This window comes from Silene latifolia, chromosome 10 (genome assembly GCF_048544455.1).
Source record: "Silene latifolia isolate original U9 population chromosome 10, ASM4854445v1, whole genome shotgun sequence".
NCBI lineage: Eukaryota > Viridiplantae > Streptophyta > Magnoliopsida > Caryophyllales > Caryophyllaceae > Silene > Silene latifolia.
This window is the reverse complement of record NC_133535.1, coordinates 49,814,175-49,836,408: the sequence shown is the minus strand read 5'-3', so window position 1 is coordinate 49,836,408 and position 22,234 is coordinate 49,814,175. Positions and strand designations below refer to the sequence as shown.

The 22,234-nt window shown below is 43.1% G+C and overlaps 1 long non-coding RNA gene across 2 annotated transcripts; it reads left to right on the top strand.

Moving 5' to 3' along the window:
- Positions 1-14,468: 14,468 nt before the first annotated feature.
- LOC141605617 (uncharacterized) lies at positions 14,469-18,707 on the top strand. 2 transcript variants are annotated; one of them, XR_012526398.1, is made up of 6 exons: positions 14,469-14,779; positions 15,874-15,993; positions 16,129-16,198; positions 17,103-17,214; positions 17,553-17,606; positions 18,368-18,707. It is a non-coding gene; the product is annotated as an uncharacterized LOC141605617 (long non-coding RNA). The 2 variants fall into 2 exon arrangements; XR_012526397.1 differs by having other exon boundaries at positions 15,874-16,198.
- Positions 18,708-22,234: the final 3,527 nt, after the last annotated feature.

The following is a 22,234-nucleotide window of genomic DNA, read 5'->3' as shown; positions in this document are numbered from 1 at the left end:
GTCTCTTTCTTCATCCCAGGCCACCAAAACGTTTTCTTCAAATCCTTGTATAGCTTGTCTCCACCTGGATGAATTGAATATGGTGTGCAATGCGCTTCTGTCATGATCGTCTTTTTCAACTCCTCATCATTAGGAACACACCACCTACCATCAAACCTCAAACTACCATCTGTATGAATAGAAAACCGGGACACTGTCCCTTTCTCTACTCCACTCTCCACTCAACTATCTTAGGATCCAAAGCCCGCTTATCCCGAATGTCATCATAAAACTCCGGATGTCTTTGTCATATCACCCATGGCATCTCCTTTTCGCATCATATGTATCCCAAAGCTCGCTACCTCATCCTCGGCCTCATCAAAGATAGAGTGTACACAAGGAATGTACACTCTTTCTACTCAAAGCATCAAAGAACAACATTGGCCTTCCCTTCATGGTAGATAATCTCCATGTCGTAATCACCAATCAGCTCCATCCACCTCCTCTGTCTCATGTTCAACTCCTTCTGCGTGAAGATGTACTTAAGACTCTTGTGATCAGAAAATACCTTAAAGATTGCTCCATAAAGGTAATGTCTCCAAATCTTGAGAGCAAACACCACCGCACCCAACTCCAGATCATGAGTAGGGTAGTTCTCCTCATAAGGCTTCAATTGCCTAGAAGCATAGGCAATCACTTTACCATTATGCATCAACACACATCCCAACCCATTCTTCGAGGCATCTGTATAAACCTCGAAATTCTCGCTCCCTTCAGTAATGCGAGGACGGGAGCTGTGGTCAAACGCTCCTTTAATGTTTGGAACGCCGTCTCACAACTCTCATCCCAACGAAACTTGTTCTCTTTCCTCATCAATGCTGTCATCGGTCTAGCTATCTTGGAGAAATCTTTCATGAACCGTCTGTAGTATCCAGCTAAACCCAAGAAACTTCTAACCTCAAAGAACATTCTTGGTGCTTCCCACTTTGTCACCGCCTCAATCTTCGCCGGATCCACGCCTACCCCATCTTTAGAGATTACATGCCTTAAAAGTAACTTTCTCTAACCAGAACTCACACTTGGACGACTTAGCATACAACTCATGATCCCTCAAAGTCCGCAACACGATCCTCAGATGCTCCTCATGCTCCTCCTTAGTCTTAGAGTAGACTAAGATATCATCGATAAACACTACTACAAACTGGTCCAAGAATCTCAAGATTCTATTCATCAAATCCATAAACACCGCCGGCGCATTAGACAACCCAAACGGCATCACCACATACTCATAATGGCCATACCTTGACGTGAAAGCTGTCTTTGGTATGTCCACCTCTCTAATCTTCACCTGATGGTACCCCGACCTCAAATCAATCTTAGAAAAGACTGTTGCACCGCTCAACTGATCAAACAGGTCATCTATCCTTGGCAAAGGATACTTGTTCTTTATCGTCACACTTCGGCTCCCCGTAATCTATGCACGACCTCAAGCTCCCATCTTTCTTCTTCACGAACAGGTAAACTGGTGCTCCCAAGGCGATACACTTGGTCTAATGTATCCCTTCTCTATCAAATCATCCAACCGCTTCCTAAGTTCCTCCATCTCCTTAGGACCCATACGGTACGGTGCCTTAGAGATTGGCCCCGTCCCCGGCTTCAACTCTACGGTGAAATCTATCTCCCTCCTCGGTGGCAACCCGGAATCTCTTCGAAAAACATCCGCAAACTCTCCCACCCATCGGTATCTCATCAAGCTGTCGGACTCTCTATCCGGTCATCTCTCACATGACACAAGATCGACGGACATCCCTTCCTCAGATAAGACTTCAAGGTGACAGCTGCAATCAACTTAACTTTGGGTTTGACTAGAAACCCACGGTAAGACACACTAACACCCTTTGGACCTCTTAAGGACACTTTCTTTTGATGACAGTCTATCTTAGCTTTATACTTTCCTAACCAATCCATCCCAACTATCATCTCAAAACCATTAAAAGGAAACTCTAGCAAGTCTACAGGGAAATCGACTTGCCCAACTATCAAAGATACATCTCTAAACAACCTCCCACACGATACAGACTCACCCGAAGGTATGAAAACTTGCTCACTAACAGACTCATATACTCTCAAACCCAACTGTTTTACATGACTCGAAGACACAAACGACTGAGAAGCCCCCGAATCAAACAAAACAAACGTAGGAATACCATTAACAAGGAATGTACCGGTGATAACGTGCGCATCTTCCTCAGCTGCTTTCTTCTCCATCATGAATAACTTGCCGCTGGTCTTCTGTCCACCTCCCTGGACAGTACTGGCCGATGCGGTCGGCTTAGCACCCGACCCTTGATTATTGTTGTTGTTCGTCGGTGTCTTCTGATAAGAATTACCGCCGTTGCGGTTTCCTCCACTGTAACTCGACTTCCCGGTTTGGCCATGATCCGCCCGGTCGTTGCTCGCGAAGCTCGCGCAGTCTCCGAAAGATCCGGTGCACTCGTGCACTCATGTCTCTTGTGGCCTACGCCACCACAACCAAAGCAGGTCACTCCCCAACTATTGCTCACACTCCCACGGCCACGCCCAAAGGAAGCCCCAGCACTGAACCCTGACCCAGAATAAAACCCCTTAGACTGATTGTGGTTGCCTTTCTTGTAATTAGATTGGCCACCACCCTCGATCTCAGACTTCCTCTTCTCACCACCAGACCTCTCCTGAGCCATCTCCACCAGCCTCTCCGCTCTCCCAGCCCTCTCATAGGCTTCCTTAACATCAGAAAGGATCCCCACGGGTAACTTATCCATAATCGTGGTAGTCAACCCTCTCTCAAACCTCAATGCCAGGTTCTCCTCGCTCAAACCCATATCCTCGGCATACCTGGACTTCTCATTGAACTGTCTGTAGTAGTACTCGGCTCCGACATCTCGTGGTCATCTTAAACTTATCGAACTCTTCCTCAACTTACTCCTCACATGCTCCGGTACAAACTCCTTCCTCACACCCCCTACGAAACTCCTCCCAAGGTATAGCGGGTAAGCCTTGGTTGGTGTATATCTCCTTAGCACTCACCTTCTTTGAATCCCATCACTTGCCTTTCTTTCGCCTCCCTCGGATAGAACGCAGCGACTGTTCCACTCTCATCTCATCAGGACAATGAACCAAGTCTAAGATGTTCTCCATCTCTCTCAGCCAACTATCAAGCAGATTAGGCTCCCCAACTCCCTTGTATTCTTTCGGGTTAAACCTCACAATATAGAGGCTGATTTTAGAGTGATCAACCTCCTTCTCCTTACTCTTATCCTTGTCCTCATTCACTCTCTTCAGGGTCTCAGTAAGAGCGTCCTGGTGATCTAACATCTTAACGATGTCATCCACGGTCATAAGCTCGGCTCTCGCGCAAAGCGATTCTCTTGGGCGGCATCTTGAAGCTATATAAGAAAGGGGTAAACATAAACACACGTACTAAACCTCAAAACACGAAAACACGATGCCCAGAACCCACTCGATCGAGTTCCCAAACACACTCGATCGAGTAACGGGCTACTCGATCGAGTGCCCCACGTACTCGATCGAGTACCCAAACTCCAGAACCAAACAGACCTTCTGATCTCTTTCCTACTCGATCGAGTATCTAGGCTACTCGATCGAGTGACCCCCTACTCGATCGAGTACCCCTAGTTACTCGATCGAGTGCCCCAAAACTCGATTCTGGACTCAAAATCGCCAAAAACCCACCCGATCGAGTCAGTCCCACTCGATCGAGTAACACTAATACGTAAGAGCTACCCGCATATTACGTCATATGCTAACATGCTAACTTTATAAATCACATTATATCATAACAATCATGCTATTAATTGCCACGTTGTAAAACATTCAAAACATGCTATCATTTCATCAACAGTTTCTATATACATCATCACTTTTCTTTCACCTCCTCAACTTCCAATTCGAACATCCAACAATCAACACATTCCATCACATTTGTAAACAAGTTAACCAAACACACATACGACTCGACAATCACTTCCCCCATGTGACCGGTTCAAAGTTGTAGGGCGACCCCCGCGACTTTAGGACGTCTCCCAAGCCTTTGCACTAGCTCCTACAACTTTTACCCCGGGTTCATTTTAATTGACTCCCTATGTTCATTAAGTTCATTGGTTACAGGTTTCAGGATCGTCGCTCTGATACCATTTGTAACACCCCCATACTCCAAGTGCCTTACCAGGACCACTCAGGTATGAAGACATTACCATCTCGGTTACCCGAGGCAATGATAATCAAACAACAATAACGAAACAACGTTTATTATAAATAGTTTAACGAATAGTTACAATCCATGAAACCAACTAAAAGTGCAATACATTATTCTCAAACGACTGTCTAACTGAAATGTAAACAAACTAAGGCTACAGCGGAAGACTCCTATCATCATGTCGTGGCATCCCAGCTATCCCAGTACTCACCTCAATACCTGCTCAATATCTGCTCACCATCCCCGAATGGATCACCGCAGGTTTACAAAACAACACCGGGTCGTACTAATCACACAATCAATATAGATAACAATAATAAGATAAACAGACAATTTGAACCGTCACACACACACACACACACCACCAACTCCCATCATCTCAATACCGATCGTCCACCTGGACCCGCTCGCGCGATGGGGGACCGCAGCTGCCGTTCCCACCTAAGCCCCGCTCATCACACGAGCGATAACCCTGTCCCATTAATGTGCACATCCCCTTCCGTGGTGGGTTCCACGAAGGGCAAAACTAGGGCGTGAAGTCACTCCCGCAAGTGACCCCACTCAGCCGAGAACGCATCTCGAGAACCATCAACAACAATCACAACCACAAACACAGTACAATCATCATATCAAACAACTAACTACAGCACATCACCAATATCCCATTATGGGACTAATACTGAGTAGGAAATCCTACCTGGAAAGCACACCAAGCAGACGGTATCTACAGCTGTATCAAAACGCCTCTTCTACGAATCCTCCTCCTAACACATAACACATAAAGACTACACATCACATACTACACACAAAAACCCCCAATCCCTAAATTAGGGTTTAACCAATCTTAACAAAACATTATAAAAATTATATTAAAAGCTTACCCTCGACGCAAGGAACTCAACGATACGAATTACGACAAGAATCGACCGTCGAACTCAGGGATTGCTAAGAATGCGATTAGGAAGATGAACTGGCTGCTTTCTCTCTTAAACAGGGTTTTAGGTTTTGTAAAAGTGATTTAAAACAATGACGATTATGTTTAAATACCTTAATCGCATAATTAACAAAACCCGAGAAAACTCCCCGTAAAACCGGACACTCGATCGAGTACCCAGGTACTCGATCGAGTACCCCCTTACTCGATCGAGTACCCCAGCTACTCGATCGAGTACCCAACAGGTCAAAAACTATTTTATTTCGCAACTTACCCTTACTCGACAGAGTAAGGGCTACTCGATAGAGTACCCCAAGACTTATAAATACGGAGTATTACATTACATCTCTCCTTTAAGTGTCCCACCTTCTTGCAAGCAGTGCAAAAATAAGGAAGCCATTCATATTCAATCTTTTGAAGGACTGTGCCACGATATGGGGTGTTAAGCTGAACAACTTTTGGCAATTCCTTAGAAAGGTCAACATCCACCAGGATTCGAGCAAAGGCCAGTTTGCTCTTGTTTGTAGTGTGCTCATCTGCACATATAGGATTGCCCACAGCACTCGCAACTTTACTTAAAGCATATTTAGACCAGAAACAGGGGTCTAAATTAGGGAATAAAACCCACACGGGTACATGAGTGACATTCAATTCATCAACCATAGTTGGGCTCCAAGGCTTAAAAACCAAAGGGAACCCATTAAGATTCCATATTTCAGACCTAATTTTCTGCTTATCTTCAGCGGAGGCAAACCTAAAATAATACCACCCCTTTGCAAAATACATGATTTCAGGAGTAGTAATATGTGACCAATATTTAGAAACTAGGGTTTCAATCTGCACAAGAGATGACTGGCGCCCAAGCACAGTCCCTACCAGCGTAGTTTGCCAGTACTCAAGTTCCTTAGCTATGTCACCCTCATCAATAGTAATAGGAGAATTCACATCAGTTTGAACATAGGAAAGATTCACACCTATCGATGAATTCTTCAGAACTTGGGAAAAAGTCCGCTTAGGAACCACTGGTGGAACCTCCACAGGATCCCCTTGATCCTGCGAGGAACCCCCAGTTTGTGTCGCCTCAGACGAAGCCCCAATTTGTTCCCCCCACAGCCATGGGTTGCGCAGCAGCAGGAGCCATATATGATGTAACCGTAGTAACCGTTGGAGATGATGTCACTAAAGAGCCAATAGGATTTTGAGGCCCTATTGCTCGCGGCGGCCGGCCCCTGGCAATAGCGAGGAACCCCGACGAAGCAGATTGCTACGCAAAAAATCGCTAAATTAGAGAGGATTTTAGAAAGAGAAAGAAGAGAGAGGACCGGTTTATTATTATTATTATTATTATTATTATTATTATTATTATTATTATTATTATTATTATTATTATTATTATTATTATTATTATTATTATTATTATTATTATTATTATTATTATTATTATTATTATTATTATTATTATTATTTTTATTATTATAAGGATGCGCGCAGCTTTCATTAAATGAAAAACAAAAGTTTACATGAAATTGGTGGGGAGCCGAGAAACAAGCTGGGCTCCCACACCCTTAGCAACAGCAAAGCTAAGTCTAGTAAAAATGTAAGCGGCCACCCGAACCCCGCATCCCGAGATACCGAGAATTTCGGATCCGCTTGAGCAAGGCAACAACATCCGAACCCAACTCCCTAAGTGATGAGAAAGAGAATTGAAGGAAACCATAACCATTGTCGCGCACAAATCCCCATACTTAGCACACTTCCTGCCGAGCAAAGATCAAGCAACAACCCGGCCAGGCACAAAATTCGTCATCCCAGTCTGAGTCAAAGGAGAGGACTCGGTCAAGTCAACGCACACATCACGCCCCCTGTCCCAAGAATAAAGCAGCAAATCCGCAGGACGAAGAGAACCCCCATGCCCGTCAACCAAACCAACATCAACCTCCTTTCCCGCAGAAATACCAGATCTATAGCAGATGTCGAAAAGAGTGTCACGGACGAGGTTATGCCGATGTTTAACGCCCACAGTACCAGTACAAGAAACAGCGTGGTCCCCAAAAACATCATCAGCAAAATCCCGAGAGCAAGCTGGACAGGGCCTAGAGATCGTGAATAACGGAACACCCAGACGATACCCAAGCACACTACGGTACTGTAACACCCCCTCATACCAAGGTGCCTTACCAGGACCACCCTACCATGAAAGTGCGTTACCATCTCGGTTTCCCGAGGTTAGTATATACCAAAGCGTCTGAATTGAGCATTATTATTAAAGTAATGTGAAATGCAAAGTTTACAAGATCCAAAACCAAATACTGTCTAACGAAATACAACTTCAAAGTCTTAACATTAAAGGAAAACTCGCTAAGACTCAGACGGTGATGCTATGACTCGTGGTGGCAAATCTTCCAAGATAATCCCCAAGCTCTCACTAGCAAAACCTGTCAAGCCTGCTCACCATCCCCGAATGGATCACCGCAGATTCCACAAACAACAACGGGTCAGTATTACTCAACTAATAAGACAAACAAATGCAATAATCGTCTGATCATCACCAATTCCCAATCATCCAAGCTCACATAGTAACCGACTACACACCAAAGTGTGTAGCCCTGCCAGATTACCCATCGCAACAGGTAATCCTCGCCGCCAGTGGGTGACCGCAGCCGATCCCACCTAGTCCAGCTCCTCAACGAGCGACAACGATCCTGTCCCTTAATGTGCACATCACCTCCCGTGGCGGGTTCCACGGAGGGCGAACTAGGGTGTGAAGCCACTCCCGCAAGTGACTCCACCACAATCACAATCACATGACATCATAGTCATCTCAATCCCCTCACACCAACACTGTCACAACAATCTCCATACTACGATGATCAACAGACAACGATAATTACAACAACATGTCATGTAAAGCACGAAGAACCGAGTAGGGAAACCCTACCTTAGCAATCAACAGAAGAGATGCAACACGAACAATCAAAAAGGCTCCTCTACGAAGTCTTCTCCTATACAACGATCATGCAACACGATTACACTTTGTACAATTCCCAAAATCTTCTTCTCATATAAATGTACAAAGAACTCACAAAAGTACAAATAATCACGAAGATAGAACTTACCAACAGTGCAACGAGAACTTATACGCAAGAACCACGACGATTATCCACACAAAGACGCTACGAAATGCTTAAGAGAAGGATTAGGGAATGGTTTGGGTGTGATTAGGGTAACGTAGAAATGATAAAGCTTTTGAAATGATATTAGAAACTGACGCGGTTGTATAAAATACCCTAAACATTCCCTAATCAAACCGTCGAAATAACACTCCGCCAAACCGGACACTCGGTCGAGTAAGTGCATACTCGGCCGAGTGTCCAATACTCGGTCGAGTATTCACTATACTCGGCCGAGTATTCCTCGGCAGAACCAAAATAACACATAACCAGAGCACTACTCGGCCGAGTAGGCTCTACTCGGTCGAGTAGTCACCAAGGAAAATCCGTAGTGTTACAATCTTTCCCCCTAAAAAGAACTTCGTCCCGAAGTTCACACTCTACTATACAAGCAAGCACAACACTACGTCACAAGATTATACCAATTACATAAGACAACTCCAAGGAACTATACAAGCACCAAAACAAGTTACCACAAAATCATTTCCCGACTCGAACCAAACAAAGAAAAACAAAACCAAAACACCATCGCGACCATCTCCTACCCCCCTAAAAAGACAACGGTTACGTCCCCGTAACCAAACATACCTGATCAAAAAGGTTAGGAAAACGTTCTCGCATAGCTTCCTCAGGTTCCCATGTGGCTTCCTCCACATTATGATTAGACCAAAGGACCTTGAGTAAGACCGTCTCACCATTCCGGGTCTTACGAACCTTGCGATCAAGAATCTCCTTAGGAATCTCGGCATAGGACAAGGATTCATCAAGTTCGATGTTCTCCATCTCGAGGATGTGCGACGGATCACTCACATATTTCCGGAGTTGAGACACATGAAAAACATTGTGCACTCTATCCAAAGCTGGTGGTAAAGCTAACCTGTAGGCTACCTCGCCAACACGGTCCAAAATTTCATAAGGACCTATAAACTTTTGGCTTAGCTTACCCTTTTTCCCAAACCTCATAACACCTCGCATAGGTGACACTTTCAAAAGCACCTTGTCACCTACCGCAAACTCAATGTCCCTGCGGTGTAAGTCGGCGTAGCTCTTCTGGCGATCTTGAGCTGCTCTCATCTTTTGGCGAATCAACTGGATTTGCTCAACCATATCTTGAACCAATTGTGGCCCTAAAACCACTGCCTCGGAACTATCATCCCAACAAACTGGACTTCGGCATTTTCGGCCATACAAAGCTTCAAAAGGTGTCATCCCAATGCTTGTATGATAACTATTATTGTATGAAAACTCGATCAAATCAAGTCTGTCTTCCCAACTGCCCCCAAAGTCCATAACATATGCCCTTAGCATGTCTTCTAAGGTCTTGATGGTCCGTTCGTCCGACCATCGGTTCGGATGAAAAGTCGTACTCATTTTCAACGTTGTACCCATCAACTCTTGCAGTTCTTGCCAAAACTTTGATATGAACCTCGCATCGCGATCGAAACGATATCTTCGGGATACCATGTAACCGCACCACATGCTTTCGAACCCAATGCCAGTGCATCTTAGACCAAGTATCCTTCATGGGAACGAAATGGGTCGACTTGGTCAACCGATCCACAATCACCCAAATCATGTTGTTACCTTGTTGTGACCTAGGTAACCCCACAATAAAGTCCATGGAGATCGACTCCCACTTCCACTCGGGCACTGTCAAAGACTGAATCTTACCTTGGGGTCTCCTTTGTTCACCTTTGACCCTTTGGCAGGTCAAACATCTAGCCACAAACTCAGCTACATCCCTCTTTATGTTCGGCCATTAAAAAGTCTTCTTAAGGTCTCTGTAAAGCTTGTCACCACCCGGGTGGACTGAATAAGGAGTGCAATGAGCCTCTGACAAGATCATTCTCCTTAACTCTGCATCGTCAGGAACACACCATCTCCCATCAAAACGAACACTCCCATCCGGATGTATAGAGAACCGGAAGTCGCTCCACTCTCTACCTTTGACTTCCACTCCTGGATCTTAGGATCAAGCTCTTGCTTACTTTTGATGTTTTTATACAACTCTGGCTCGACCGTCAAATCCCCGATGGTATCCCCCTCTCGAATCATAAAGATCCCCAAACTAGACATCTCATCTCTCAACTTCAGCAAGGACATAGCTGTACATAGCGAATGAACGCTCTTCCTACTCAATGCGTCTGCGACAACATTAGCTTTACCCTCGTGATAGATGATCTCCATATCATAATCTCCAATCAGCTCCATCCACCGCCTGCCGTCGCATGTTAAGCTCCTTCGAGTGTAGATATACTTTAGACTTTTATGATCGTGAGAGAACACCTTAAAAGTTGCGCCATAAAGGTAGTGCCTCCAAATCTTAAGAGCGAACACAATCGCACCCTGACTCCGGATCATGAGTAGGGTAGTTCTCCTCATATTGCTTCACCGCCTCGAAGCATAAGCTATCACTCTCCCTCCCTGCATCAAGACACAACCAAGACCGTTCTTTGAAGCGTCGGTATAGACCTCAAAGTTCTCACAACCCTCTGGCAAGGCTAGGATAGGAGCTGTGGTCAAGCGTTCCTTTAAGGTCTGAAACGTCGTTTCACAACTCTCATCCCAAACGAATCTAACTTCCTTCCTCATCAAGGATGTCATAGGCCGCGCTATGGTAGAGAAATCTTTCACAAATCTCCTGTAGTAGCCGGCAAGGCCTAAGAAACTCCGAATCTCAGCAACATTCTTCGGCGATTCCCACTTGGTAACGGCCTCAATCTTACTAGGATCCACAGATACCCCCTGCTTAGATATTACATGACCCAGAAAAGCCACTTCCTCTAACCAGAACTCACACTTGGACAACTTAGCATAAAGTCGATTTTCTCTCAAGGTCCAGAACTATCCTCGGTGCTCTTCATGCTCTTCCTTAGTCTTAGAATAAACTAGGATATCGTCGATGAAAACAACCACAAACCTATCCAAAAACGGTGTGAAGATCCGGTTCATCAAATCCATAAAAAGCCGCTTTGGCGCATTGGTCAACCCAAAAGGCATCACCACGTACTCGTAGTGACCATAACGAGATCGGAATGTTGTTTTAGGAATATCCTCATCTGCTATCCTCGGTGGTGATACCCCGACCTCGGATCAATCTTAGAGAACACACCAGCTCCACTTAGCCGATCGAACAAATCATCAATCCTCAAGAACGGATACTTATTCTTCACCGTGACCCGATTGAGCTCTCTCGTAATCAATGCACAGTCTCATACTCCCATCTTTCTTCTTTACAAAAAGAACTGGAGCTCCCCACGGTGACACACTAGGCCTGATATAACCCTTGCCTAACAACTCATGTATCTGCTTCTTCAACTCAGCCAACTCTTTAGGTGCCATACGATAAGGTGCTTTAGATATAGGACCCGTTCCCGGCTTAAGCTCCACGCTGAAATCAACATCCCTCTTGGGAGGCAAACTCGGTATTTCCTCAGGAAAGACATCTTCGAATTCTTTCACCACGGAAATCTCAGAAGCTGCCGGCGGCTCTACTCGGTGATCTCTCACATGACAAAGAATTAAGGGACACTTCTTCCTTAAACATGACTTTAAGGTCATAACTGCTATAAACCTACACTTAGGCTTTACCACAAACCCTCTATAGGACACCCTAACACCCTTGGGACCCTTTAAAGACACTCTCTTTTGTCTACAATCTATCCTGGCATCATACCTAACTAGCCAATCCATCCCGACAATCACCTCAAACCCATCCTTAGGAAACTCTAACAGGTCTACTGGTAAATCTACCCCTCCAATCACCATAGATATACCCTTATATAACCTGAGACACGACACAGACTCCCCCGAAGGTATGAACACATCATCTTTTACAACCTCAAAATTTCCCAAACCCATAGACACAACATGACTTTTAGACACAAAAGAATGTGTAGCCCCGGAATCAAACAAAACAAAGGATGGTACATTATTAACAAGAAAGGTACCGATAACTACATGAGCATCATCTTGTGCTTCCTGCTTGTCCATCATGAAGAGCTTTTCACTATTTTTCTGTCCTCCACCCTGAACTGAAGCATTGGAGGTACTTGGCTTAGCTGCCGAATCCTGGGTGACACTGTTATTCTGGCGCTGATAAGATCCACCACCACCGCGGTTGTAACCGCCCTGGTTACCCTGTCCACCTCTGTTGCCCCATGAACCTCCCGGTCGGTTGCTAGCAAAACTCTGAGTCGGCCCCTGAGAGAAATTTCCTGATCGAGCCCCTGAACCATTGCCGGGCTTGTAGCTCGTGCATTCCCGCCTTTTGTGGCCTATCCCACCACAGTTGAAACACGTAAGGTTGGTGTTGTCACTTACATGACCCGACCTCCATTCTTTCCCGACCACGAGAACCTCCGGAGAAATCGGCTCCACTAGAAAAAGCCTTAGCATGGTTGAAATTCCCTTTTTTGTTGGTTGGCTGATTGTTGTTCCCGCTATCGCCCTCCTTTTCTCGTAGTGAGTCCTCTCCTCGATCTCCCTTGAGAGATCCACCATTCTCTCACCTTGACCCGCTCTCGATACACTTCCTTGAGGTCGTAGCAACCCCGGCCAAGATACGACTCACGATCTTAGCAGATAAACCCCTCTCAAAACGGAGAGCCAAACCTCTTTGCCCGAGCTGCATATCCTCCACATAACGAGATAGCTCCAAAAATCGATGATAGTAATCGTGGATCGTCATCTCCTCGTCATGGTGAAAGAATCAAAGTCGGATCTCATCTTGTGTCGGATATGCTCCGGCACAAATTGCTCTCTCATAGCACTCTTCAACCCGGACCACGGAATAGCCCCTTCCTCCTGGTAGTAAGCTCTAGCATCATCCTTGACGTTCGCCACCAAGCTGCAGCTTCTCTTCTTAGGTAGTACACTACCCGCTCAACAATCATGTCCTCGGGGCACTTAACCATTTCCATGAGAGCTTCAATCTCACGGTGCCACTTCTCGAGCAGCTTTGGTTCACCTACCCCGTCATATGTGGGAGGGTGGAAACGAGCAATGTTGATGCTAAGCTGGGTTGCATCCATCGTCTTCTCGTTCCCTTTTCCCACATTTTTGAGAGCTTCAAGGAGAGCCTCTTGTTGCTCAATCATGCGAGCAACCTCATCAAGAGTCATCTCTGAAGCTTGGATCTGCGCGGGAGTTCTTTTGGGCGGCATTTTGAGCTGATAAGAATGAAAGAAACGTAAACACATGCTCAAAATTTAACACTCTTCCGCCATAAGAACACTCGGCCGAGTATACATCATACTCGGTCGAGTAAAGATAACTCGGTCGAGTATCCTCCCAGATACTCGGTCGAGTATCCTCCCAGATACTCGGTCGAGTATCGACTCCAGAGGCAAACGCCAAAACACAAAAACAACACTCGGTCGAGTGTAACAACACTCGGCCAAGTGAACACTACTCGGTCGAGTATACATTCATACTCGGTCGAGTTATCACAAACAGTAGCGACTGCTACTTTCCATCAAACAACACTCGGTCGAGTTCTTGGCTACTCGGCCGAGTACTCCATACTCGGTCGAGTACCGCCCGCTTCGGCCGAGTTACGCTATAAACGGGTTTTCTGATTACGATTCCCCTATCATGCTCACTATTCCCAAAGCAAATACTTAAGGACTTAAAACCATGTTATAATCACGTCAGCAAGCAATGCATATATTAAAACTTTAATACCATATTGTAACCATATCAGCATCCAATTTGCACATATGCTAAATCCAACGTTGAAATCACAACCCGTTTCATCTACTACTCCTCCCATCACAACAATTAAGAACTTCATCACACATATATGCAACTATCGACTTTTACCAACATGTATCTTCACATACGTGCACATACAAAGCCTAGTTCTCATCACACTCCCCCATGTTACCGGCTCGAGTTAGTAAGGGCCAATGTGCGACTCCGGGACGTCTCCCGAGTCTTTGCGGTAGCTCCAAACTACTCTCCCCGGGTTCATTTTATTTAGACTCCCTAGGTTCATTAAATTTATTTGTTTAGGTGTCGGAATCTTCGGCTCTGATACCACTTTGTAACACCCTCTCATACCAAGGTGCCTTACCAGGACCACCCTACCATGAAAGTGCGTTACCATCTCGGTTTCCCGAGGTTACACTACAACAAACCCCTTATAATCTTGACACTTCAGGCTCGACACTTTTTTAAGCGTCGACCTCTTTTTGAGCCCAAATTCATTTTTGTGAGTTAAAAATTATTTTTTCAACTTTTAATTAAAATAAACCGCTCTGACTTCCTCATTGCGCCTATCCCAAAACACAATTCATCTGGCATTTCCTTATTTATCAAACAAACCCTAATTAATTCGTTTAACTATTCATCTTCTCGATCCCATATTCCCATCGAATCCGATTAATGGCGGCTTCTGATGTCGAGCATTCTTACAAATGTCTCAACTTTGGATTCATGGTAAGACTCTTCTTGCTTTTCTTGCAATTTTTGTTTATCAATTCGATTGTGTTTCACTAATTTGTATTTTCTTGTCTATTTAAATTTTTAATTATTGCGACGTGTTTCCTTCTTTTGGATTAAATTGTGTTTTCTGTAAAGAAAAAATGGGGTTCGAGGAATTGAGGATCTTATTAAATTTCAGTTAAGAATTCGAATCTCATCCAGTTCATTGTCTTTCTTTTACTTTAAATTTTCAATCTTCTCTCATATTAGCATTATTATACTTTAATAATTGTAGATCCATAAAGAACTAAGTCATTTCCTCTTCAATTTATATAATGAATGTTTTTCACAACAAATGATTGAAAGTAAGGATACACACCTTTAATTGTGAACCAATTTGTCATATTTACAGGTATTTTTATTTAGTCTTTTTAGCCTTTTATTATTATTAATACCTTATTTGTCAATTTTATTGTAGATAACTCTCCATGGTAATCTGAATAAGACTTGATAGTTGATAAAACATTATCGTTTTCCTTATCTAAATGAAGTTTTATAAACTCAGTCTAATGTCAAGTTCAAATTTTGTTGTAATTGCACCTACTTTAGTAATTTCAACTTTATCGTGATTGCATAATGAATATTAAAATTAGTGAGCAATCTAAATGATTCTTTCTATGGTTCTTTCATTTGTTTAAGCCAACCTGGTGTGAATTTGGATCTCAGGCTTCCAGGTGTAGTTTTTTTTCGTGGACTTGTATTATTTGTCTTACTATGCATTCATGTACTTTGTAAATGTCATCAAAGTTATCAATACCAACTTCTTCAGTAGTGGTATGAGTATTGAATCTGCTTAAAGGTGCCAAGAGTATAAGGGTGATCGATTTAATGCCCATAATTCTAATAATTGAGGTTTTAACATAGTATTAACCGGGTTTTATAATAACCTATTGAGACGTTTTATTCCTATAAAAGTAGTGTATATATATGCTAAAACTCAAATTTACGTAAGCGATAAAATTAGCCCTATTCCACTTTGTGTTATTTAGAACTCAACTTAGTATATTAATGGTCATGGATTCCAACAAGTATATATTTTCCATGAACAGATGAAGCTCGCGATTTTACTCTACATGAATCGCGACATTTGTTGGTTAGACTTTTATTTGAGTTATGAAGAAGTTGGATTAATGAGAAAGTGTAAGTTTGCAATGTTCTTGATAGTACTGGTAAGTTTGTCTTATATCGATTCAGAACCTTTTCTTGCTCTAAAAATATGCAGGCCAACTTAGCAGTGTTGTAGAATTGTTAATAAGTTTCTCTTTTGGACAATAAAAGCGTTTGCTTCATTTTGCTTATTGCAGAAAATTGGAGTGTTACAGAAATTTTGAAGAAAGGAGGCAATAATATTCAGGGATGATGCAATCTTTTTGAGTAAGTTTGCTTATATCTTAGCACTTGGATTACACTCATAAAATGTGACATTCTTCTTTAAAGGAGGGTTATTTTCTACAATTGGCACCATATCCCTTTCTAAGTGAATTTGATGAATTTGTATCAACATTACATATTCTGAAATTTGATGTCAGATTTGTTGCGCTTAGCTTGTGTTGCATGTTGCGAACAAATTGGATAATAAATAAGTGATCATGGAATGGTATTAGCTATCGATTCATCGTAACTTTGATGCGGCTTATACAACAACATCGTTGTATTTGGTTCTTTGGTTCTTAATGTGCTTCGTAGTGTGCATCTCATTAATAAGGCATTTGGTACTTTTGTTCTTAGTGTGCTTCTTTGTTAGACTTCCATCATTTAAACAAATCCCAGGTTTTTATTTTCGTTCTTCTTTTTTTTCTTATCACTTCCATTGCTTCCGTTATGTCATTTTTATAGTTATATTCATTCGTCTTCCATATGACGAGTAATTTATATATTTGATTTCTTATTTAATTTGTTAGCTAAAAAAAGTGCATCAATTTGTCTTAATTATTTGGAAATTGTTTTCTATTGAAATGTCTTGACCTAGTGGTTAAGGCGGGAATAGGTTACGGATTAAAAAAATTAAAAAATTAATCATGCTCCTATTTTACAAAACTTTAGAACTGTTTGAAACATGTGGACTTAATGGTGGTTAACAAAGATGAGTGGTGTACTTGTACATTTTCTTGTATAAGTGATACCTTTAGCGACATGCAGGATAACTCATTGAACGTATACACAAATACATGTCAATTTTCAAGTATTTGTTAGTCGTTCATTTAGAATAATATTACGTAAAGCATTGGTCATGAAAGATTGAGCCAATTCTTATTGAGTACAAATTATTATTTCTCAGGTAACCCTGCTTAAGCAATGATGGAAGTGCAGCTGTTGGAGCTGAACAACATAGAGTCTGAAATTCTAATTAAGGGAATTAGATTTGGGTGCAGGATGTCTTCCATAAATAGGTATTTAACATCTTTTTTTCCTTGTTATATATCTTTAAGTTGTTTAATTTATTGTTGGAGGTAATCACAAAGATGTAAAATGTCCTCTTTGCTCGTGTTGTTGAATAAAAGAAGAGAATGCTATTAGAGCTGGGTGTAATTGTTATCATTGGACTGTTGAGATTGTTGAATCCCTGATATTGATGGAGTTTATTTTAGTATACTACTACAATACCAGTGTTTAATTGATGATGTGTGAGACGCTTTTACAAAACGTAGCACGTCTGTGTAAGGGAAATTAAAGTGCTGAGAGCCTGACATACTACTACACTAATAAGCTAACTTGTTTGCGCTATTAGGGGCTTGAAGATGGTTATTGACATTTTTTATCTTATGCTGTCTCAGTACTAAAGGTTAGTGTTCTAGTTAAACTCTTGTTTATTGTTTATTCGTTACATGTAAAATGGCTTGAGTGTAACTGTACTTGAACTTTCTTTATTTTATGATGCCTAATTGTTAGGGGATTAAGATTTGTTCATATGATGAATATCAATAGCTTCTGAAATTCTGTATCTCATGAATGTTTGTATATAGATAAAGTTATTTGCCTGTAGATAAATGTACTCATTCAACGTACTTTTTTTTAATAGCTTGCCTTTACTTTGGTAAAGATCTCATTTTGTTGTCGTTTCTTTTATTATTTCGTCATTTAATTGGTGGTGTTGCTCTTTCGTGGTATATCAGGAAAGTTGGATTGTCTGTTTTAGTGTCATCAGTTATGGTATTTTAAGAAATTATAGCTGTGAGGATGTTAGACTTGATTATTGATATTGTCATATGGTAGTAATATTTAGGGAATTTGACTTAATTGTGCGAGTTATTTGGTCTTTTATGATTATTCAAGTTACCAATGGAGTGCTTTCAATAGATTATGGTTTTAACTTGATACTCCTCGAGTTCACAATCACAAAAGTTATGAATACAGAAGTTCATAGATTATGGTCTTTTATAATTGTCAAATAGATGTTACGAGAAAGAGCTAATCGACCTTAACTTTGCTGGCAGCCTCATTGCAAAAGTTATACAATGGAGTTTTGTCAAACTTACTGTAGTCTTTGGTATTCTTTTAGAATTATAACTTTTCTAATAAAAGAATTGTTTTTGGTACTCGCAGGTTTTTAACTACCATAATGGTGTTGATGCAATCAAATCAATTGAGCGGACTTTCACTTTTAGATAACAAAGATAGTTACAATGAAGATAGAATTTCTTGTAAACATTATGCAGAAACACCTATTTCTTGTAATGCATATTGGATTTTTATTGGTGTGTAAATCATGTTAAAAGGTTATTTTATAGCAATAAGAATTTATGTAAGATGCAATACAATTGGGTTTTTTCAATAATAGAAGTGTAGAACGGAAGTATGAATTGAGCATTGGCTTATTGCAAGCAAATTATTGTATTCTATATGCTCTTTATGACGTCATCTAGTATGGATATCATTAATTTCAGTCGATAGTGACAAAAGCATTTGTAGTGAAAAGAATTAGAGGGATGGGAAAAAGCGTCAAGAACCCTCCTACTTCTCGACGAAAATAAGTGTAAAAAAAAGCCGACACTGAAAACCGTCGCTACTTGAGGGAGTCAGTGACGCAAATAAGCGTCGACAAGGCTGACGCCAAAAAGCGTCTAAAATTTCTAACGCCCCAAAAAACCACGCTTTATAAAGCGTCGAGAAATAAAATCTCGACGCTTTTAAGCGTCGAAAATAGCCTTAAAAAGCGTCGAAAAAATAAGGGATTTGTAGTAGTGTTAGTATATACCAAAGCGTCTGAATTGAGCATTATTATTAAAGTAATGTGAAATGCAAAGTTTACAAGATCCAAAACCAAATACTGTCTAACGAAATACAACTTCAAAGTCTTAACATTAAAGGAAAACTCGCTAAGACTCAGACGGTGATGCTATGACTCGTGGTGGCAAATCTCCCAAGATAATCCCCAAGCTCTCACTAGCAAAACCTGTCAAGCCTGCTCACCATCCCCGAATGGATCACCGCAGATTCCACAAACAACAACGGGGTCAGTATTATTCAACTAATAAGACAAACAAATGCAATAATCGTCTGATCATCACCAATTCCCAATCATCCAAGCTCACATAGTAACCGACTACACACCAAAGTGTGTAGCCCTGCCAGATTACCCATCGCAACAGGTAATCCTCGCCGCCAGTGGGTGACCGCAGCCGATCCCACCTAGTCCAGCTCCTCAACGAGCGACAACGATCCCTGTCCCTTAATGTGCACATCCCCTCCCGTGGCGGGTTCCACGGAGGGCGAACTAGGGTGTGAAGCCACTCCCGCAAGTGACTCCACCACAATCACAATCACATGACATCATAGTCATCTCAATCCCCTCACACCAACACTGTCACAACAATCTCCATACTACGATGATCAACAGACAACGATAATTACAACAACATGTCATGTAAAGCACAGTAAACTGAGTAGGGAAACCCTACCTTAGCAATCAACAGCAGTATGCAACACGAACAATCAAAAAGGCTCCTCTACGAAGTCTTCTCCTATACAACGATCATGCAACACGATTACACTTTGTACAATTCCCAAAATCTTCTTCTCATATAAATGTACAGTAACTCAGAAAAGTACAAATAATCACGAAGATAGAACTTACCAACAGTGCAACGAGAACTTATACGCAAGAATCACGACGATTATCCACACAAAGACGCTACGAAATGCTTAAGAGAAGGATTAGGGAATGGTTTGGGTGTGATTAGGGTAACGTAGAAATGATAAAGCTTTTGAAATGATATTAGAAACTGACGCGGTTGTATAAAATACCCTAAACATTCCCTAATCAAACCGTCGAAATAACACTCCGTCAAACCGGACACTCGATCGAGTAAGTGCATACTCGGCCGAGTGTCCAATACTCGGTCGAGTATTCACTATACTCGGCCGAGTATTCCTCGGCAGAACCAAAATAACACATAACCAGAGCACTACTCGGCCGAGTAGGCTCTACTCGGTCGAGTAGTCACCAAGGAAAATCCGTAGTGTTACAGGTACGTCCTCCCGTTCATAGTCTGACCCAACCCCGAGATAGGAACCGCACGCAACCAATCAGAGGAGTGGGAACCCTGCCGAGACTGCCACAAAGCAAGCTGGCGAGGTGTCAAAGAGAAAACAGACCGAGGCAAAGAAAGAACGTCGCGAAATAAATGTCCGCCAATTTCTTCATGAGTTTGGGGGCAGCAATTACACTAGGGTTACCTAAGATACGAGCCTCGTAGTCGCAGTAAAACCTCTCGCGGCATCATCAAAAGCGGGGCCAAGCAACTACAATACCGAGAGGGTCCGAGGAGCTTAGCTCGCAAATCGCAGATCGCAAACGGGACGCAATAAAAGCATAATGTAAAACATCCCCCGCTGCATAGACACCAAGACCACCAAGATGAAAAGGGAAAGTAGCAAGGCGCCACTGCCAATCCCCAAAACCCGGGCCAGACGCGGTGACGATGCGTTCCAAGCTGGAACGAAGAGCAGCATCAAAAGGAAGATGGACGGACTTAAAAACACTAGGGGAGCAAGTACGAAGGGAGAAATAGAGCTTAGAAATACCAGTACAAGCTCGAAGTAGAAGCAACTCACATTGCGGGTCCTCAATCCTCGCAACCAAGTCCATTAGCTCAATGGTCTTAGTTGCTCTCCTCGCCACAACCTCACTGCTAAAACTAGGGCAAGTACTGACAGGTCCACCCAAAACAGTAACACCCCTCGCGGGCCGAGCAATGGAGGGGGGGGGGGGAACCCGGGGAGCCGACTCTGAGGATCCTCAACATGCCAAAAGACCTCCGTCTTGGAGACATTAAGGTGTAGTCCAAAACGGGGGCCATCCGCCATAATCAAATCCAAGACCTTCCCCACCTCCAAAGTATCCCCCACAATGGTGCCATCATCCAAGTACCATGCCTGCATAGAGAGGTCAAAAGTGTCCCGGATTTTGCATACTAAGGGATGCAAAACCAACGCGAAAAGCAACGGTCCCAAAGGATCACCCCCGCTGGACTCCCCGACAAGACCACAAGCAATGCTCCCCATAAAAAGACAGCAGGGTGGAATAACAAAACTCCACCCAACGGGAGAGAACAGGCAACAACGTCGGCGGACTTTCTCAAGCATGGTCGTACGATCAACAAGGTTGAAAGCATTCTGGAAATCAACCAATAACATGGAAAGCCCCACCTCAAAGACTCCCGAGCCTCAATGAGCGGTTCAAGGCATGCAAGATAGCCTCTCCTCCACCGGACACACCCACCCCAAATCGTAAACCAAAGAAAATAAGAGGACAAAGAAGGACCCACCATAAAAGCACCAACCTTAGAGACAAGCCGTCTCCAGATCGTACCAACAAAGAATAGGACGTACCCCACCACCCGGCTTCACAAGCGGCGTAAGAGGGGCGCTGGCAATGTACTCTCCCAAAGCAAGAGGGCACTGACCCTCAAGAAAGAGATTAACCACCCTAGTAATAGAATTGACCAATTCATCAGAAATAGCCACAGCAGCGCCACTCAAACAATCCATAAGGTGCTGGGCACGGAAACCATCCCTCCCACAAGAAGTACCACGAGGGAAACTCGGGATCATATCCAAAACCACTGACTCAGAGGCAACCAGATGGTGATGATCCCCAGACAAAGGAGGCAAAGAAGGAGGTGGGGCAACAGGATGCTTCTCACGCAGGGCCACAAGAGTGGCATCGGAGTAGGGGCGACCCCTATAGGACGAAAGCACCCGAACAAAGCAAAAGATAGTGACCATCAGAAATCTTCCGCCGACACTGACGGAGGTTATGGTCACCCAAATCCAGATCCTCCTCCACACTAAACGAAGAAGGACCCTCATCAAAACACTCCTGCAACAGCTGCAAACCTCCCCCAGGAACCCCCCAAGCAAGGATAGCCCTAGCAATACTCTCCTCCTTACGCTGGCGCCGTATTGCCG